This window comes from Penaeus japonicus, unplaced genomic scaffold, assembly GCF_977035675.1.
Source record: "Penaeus japonicus unplaced genomic scaffold, GWHDUDI00000001_assembly GWHDUDI00000005, whole genome shotgun sequence".
In the NCBI taxonomy this organism is placed as follows: Eukaryota; Metazoa; Arthropoda; class Malacostraca; order Decapoda; family Penaeidae; genus Penaeus; species Penaeus japonicus.
In genome coordinates, this window is record NW_028234407.1 from 8,635,255 (window position 1) to 8,640,254 (window position 5,000).

A 5,000-nucleotide genomic window follows, 5' to 3' on the forward strand; every position below is an offset into this window, starting at 1 on the left:
AGAGGGAGGGTGTGGATGTGGAGGTGAGGGAGGATAGTGGGTTCTAGGAGGGAGAGGGAGGTGGAGGGGGGGAGTAAAGGAAGTAAGTAAGGAAGTGAGGGAGATGATGGAATGAAAGATGGAAGGAGTATGGAAGAAATAGGATAAAAAGAGGTAGGGAGAGGTACGGGGAAATTAGGGGGGGGAGGATAGGGGGGGAGGAAGGTATATACAGAGAGGCATGAAACCAAAAGGGGAGAAGGGGAGGTTAGATAAAGAGTGAAATAAACCAAGAAGGAAGTACACTGACATAAGGAAGTAATGCAAACAATAAAATAGAAATAGAAAACAAAGACCAATATAATGCAAAACGAATGAAATACACAGAATCGAAACAACAATACGAACAGAGCGAAACAAAACACGCTAAACCTGACCTAACATTTGACATCAAATACGTCCACCTTTAACTCAAATTTCACAATCAAATTACCAATAAAAAGCTAAAAAAAAAAGATACATCGGACTTTCATCGAAGCATATTCGTAAAGGATAAAAAAAAAAAAAAAAAAAAACACACACACGTAAAGAGAGGACACAAATAGCATTGAAGTTATGCATGAGTGCAATCAGCATATCAAAAGGCAATTTCAATTAATTCCTCACACCTCCCCGACTGGCATGGGAAAAATATAACATACCTAGACAGAACGTGAAAATGGAGACAAGTATTCATAGAATGGGAAAATGGAATGCAATCATTAATGACATTGTTGTGAATACAACCGAGATTAAACACGGATTGAGTGAGTGAGTGAGAGAGAGAGAGAGAGAGAGAGAAAAGGAAATAGAGAGAGAGAGAAGGAAATAGAGAGAGAGAAAAGGAAATATATATAGAGAGAGAAGGAAATAGAGGGAGAGAAAGAGAAAGAGAGAGAGAGAGAGAGAATAGGAAATAGAGGAAGGAAGAGAGAGAGAGCGAGAGAGAAGAGGAAGAAAAACAAACAGAGAAAAGGAAAGGTGAAGAGCGAAGAGAGAGAGAGAGAGAAAAAAGATTGAGATACACATGCATTAAATACAAAATTAAGAATGAACCATTTCACTTATCAAAACAAGTAACAGACACGTTTAAACATTCCATCTTCATCAGAACTACAATGATTCATAAGCCAGAAAATATATCAATACTCTCGAGAGACTATCTAAGATAATAGAGATAATGTAGTGTGGGGACTGACAGAATACAAATAACTAAATGAATACATGAATAACTAGAGAAGGAAAAACATGTTATTCAGTTTAGCAATGTTTCCGTTTTTTTTTTTTTTTCTCTCTCTTTTTTTTTAAGGATAAGGATAAGTCAGATTTACGGAGCAGATGCTACGCCGGACTTGTATGCACTGAGGCGAGCCTGCCTGTGTCAGCGAGTGCTGACTCGTGAGAGAATGTGCCAACGAGTGTTGCCTCGATCTGAGCTTGGTCCTTACCCAACGCAGTGCCCAGCTACGTCAGTAACCGCCAGGTGACAAAGGAAGCTCACGAGTTTGGACGGGACTCGATCTGCCGACCACGGGGATGTGAAGTCGACACGCTGTCCACTGAGCTACCAGACGGCTTTTTTTTAAAGATTTATATATCTTGTACATCTTTCATTATCATTTATGAAATGTCTATTAGTCTTGTTACCCAAATCTATTAATCGGATATTGTTTATTGTTCAATTTATTTTTCCGTGTCTACATTTTATTCATTATTAGGTTTTCAAATTCATTTTTATCTGGCCGCACTTTGTATCTATATAAATTTTCTATCTATATTTATTAAGCCAAGACCTTTCAATTCATTTCTATCTATACATACATACGTTTTCTTCTGTCTACATTCTTTTTTATATTTTGTCATATTCATTCATTAACAATTTTTGATCATACATTTAATATACATTCTCATCTATATACGATTTTTAGAAAATTCTTATCAACCTTATCTGTTAACTAATAAGACCCTCAATATATAAATCAGAAATAAAGATAACAATAATTGGAAAAATAAATCGAGTAAACAAGAAAATCATTCATTCTAAAAACGTCAAAAAGTAGATAAAGTCATTGATAATCAGGTGAATAGATAAACGTGTTCCGTACAGAAATATTACAACAATTGGTAAGGAAGGCAGTATGGTCGGTTTTCCCATTTCACCAGCGTGCTATATTGGCCTTAGTGTACACACGTATCACCAATATCGACATGGAAAAAATAAAACAAGAAAAAAGGGAAATAAAATAATGATAACATAAACGACAGTAATGATAATGAAAATGGCAATATCAGTAATGATAAGAATGATAATATTAATAATGATAATGATAATAAAGACGATGGCAATTGTAATAATGATAATCATAATAATATTGATAATAATAATAATCATAAAGATAATTATGATAATAATGATAATGAGAATAATAATAAGAATAAAAATACTAATACTACTACTACTACTACTATTACTACTACTACTACTAATAATAATAATGATAATAATAATGATAATATTATAAATCATAATAACAAGAAGAATGAAAATTATAATGATAATGACAAAGATAGGAATAATGTAAATAATAACAATAACAATAATTTTAACAATGGCATTTGTCAAATTCATAGCCTACATAAAATGTCGAAAAACTAATTATAACAGGTCAGGCCTTTTTTCCGATACCATTTCAGTCACATATCATTAAAAAAAAATAATGCATTAATAAAACTGATCATATATCACAGTACACATCAATAAGCCAATCACAGTAGCTATAAATAGGAAACAGTAGAGGGATGGGTGGGGGGGGGGGTTAGATTTTATGTTATATGAAGGTGAAATTCTAGATCCTTATACATTTTTTCTTTCTTTCTTTTTGCAATACGAAGCCAATAATGAGAGGAATCAATAGCTAAAACTTATAGTAAAATCGTTAATGGATTGCACATTTGCGACGGAATTAGTATAGAAGAAAAAAAGGGGTATAATTAGCTCTTCGGAATTCTTTGTTGGTAAAAAGGATTACATGGACCATAATGATAGTAACAATGATGATAATGAAAATAATAATAGTAGTAGTTTGAATTCCTAGATAAACAAATAAACAGATAAACAATTAAAACGTTAACCAAGAAAATAGATTTAAACAATAAAAACAAAATACAAGAAGGAAAGTGTGAACAAAACAAACAAAAATAATGAAAGTAAAAATATGAGAAGGATATTGTAAACAAAAAATACGAGGTAGAAAGATTAAACACAACAAACAAACAAAATAATAAAAATAAAAATAATTACAATAATAGTAAAAATAAGGATAATAATTATGGTAATAGTATGATAAAGATAATAACAATGAAGATGATAATAATAATAATGATAATAATGATAATAATAACAATAATGATAATGTCACCAATAATGATGATAGTAATGATAAAACTAATGATGATGATAATAATAATAGTAATTATTATTATTATTATTATTGTCATTATTATCATTATTATCATTGTTATTATTATTACAACAATAACAATGACAAGAAGAAGAATACAGTAAATAAGAATATTGAGAATGAGAATTATAATAATAATAACTATCACTATCATAATCATTAACATCTTAATCAGATGATAATATGTGATCATATAATAGATTCAATAAATAACTGAATAGAACAACATAAACTAATTAATAGAATAAATAAATAAAGGACTAAAGAAATAGACTGCCAAAAAAATAAGAAAAAGTAAATAAATACAGGAATAAATGTACAAATAAATGAATTCCTAGATAAACAAATAAACAGATAAACAATTAAAACGTTAACCAAGAAAATAGATTTAAACAATAAAAACAAAATACAAGAAGGAAAGTGTGAACAAAACAAACAAAAATAATGAAAGTAAAAATATGAGAAGGATATTGTAAACAAAAAATACGAGGTAGAAAGATTAAACACAACAAACAAAATAATAAAAATAAAAATACGAGGAAGTGCAAGCAAAAACAACAACAAAACAAACGAAAAGGAAAGTATAAATTACAAAAAACGAGAAGGAAAGTATTAACAAAACAACAAAAATAAGAAAAAAGTATAAACAAAAACTACAAACCAAAAAAAAAAGAAGAAATAAATACGAGAAAGAAATTATAAACAAAACAACAAAAAATACAAATATAAACAAAACAAGCAAACAAATAAAAATAATTAAAATAAAAATACGAGAAAGAAAACACTTTCGAGTTGAGTAAAACTACAAGAACAAAGTCCGTGTACTATTTTGGGTTCTTTCAGTGTGCTCGTAAAGTTAGTAATACGGTAATACGAGTGATTAGTACGCTTAGCACTAATTATGAGGTGTATTCAAAGGCTGCTAGAAACGGAATGGTCATTTTCTTAAGGTGGGGCTTCTTGGTTGTTTGTTTCTTCGTTCTTTCTTTGTGTTTTTTCTTTCTTTCTTTCTTTCTTTCTCTCTGTCTTTGTTTTTTTGTTGGCTGTTTGTTTTGTTTTATTTTCTCTTGTTCTTTTTGTTCGTTTTTTTTTATATATTCTGTTTCCTACTTTTTTTCTATCTTTTTTTACTTTTTCTGTCTTTCTTTGTATTACTTTCTTCTTTCTTTATATTATTCTCTTCTTTCTGTCTTTTTATATTTTTCGTTCTTCTCATTGTTTCATTTTATTTTTCTTCTTCATCTCTTTTTCCTCTTCTATTTTCTCTTCTCTTCATCTATTGTGTTTTCATTCTTTACCCCTTCTCTTGATTTATCTTTTCTTATTGTCACTTTCTCAATTCATTTTCATTTATTCTCTTCCTCTGATTTTCAATTTGTTTTTTTTTCCTTTATTGATTTTCATTATTTTTTTCTCTCTCTCTTCCTTCCCTCTCTAAATTCATCGCTTTTCTTATCATCTTCTCTCCTTCTATCATATTTCTCTTGTCACTGCCACCCCCCCACCCACCCCACCCCACCC

General features: G+C 30.0%; 1 protein-coding gene across 2 annotated transcripts in view; it reads right to left on the bottom strand.

Annotated features, from left to right (window-relative positions):
• Nucleotides 1-5,000, bottom strand: part of LOC122246002 (uncharacterized) — a 489,277-nt gene that overhangs the window by 230,862 nt on the left and 253,415 nt on the right. The window lies entirely within an intron of this gene.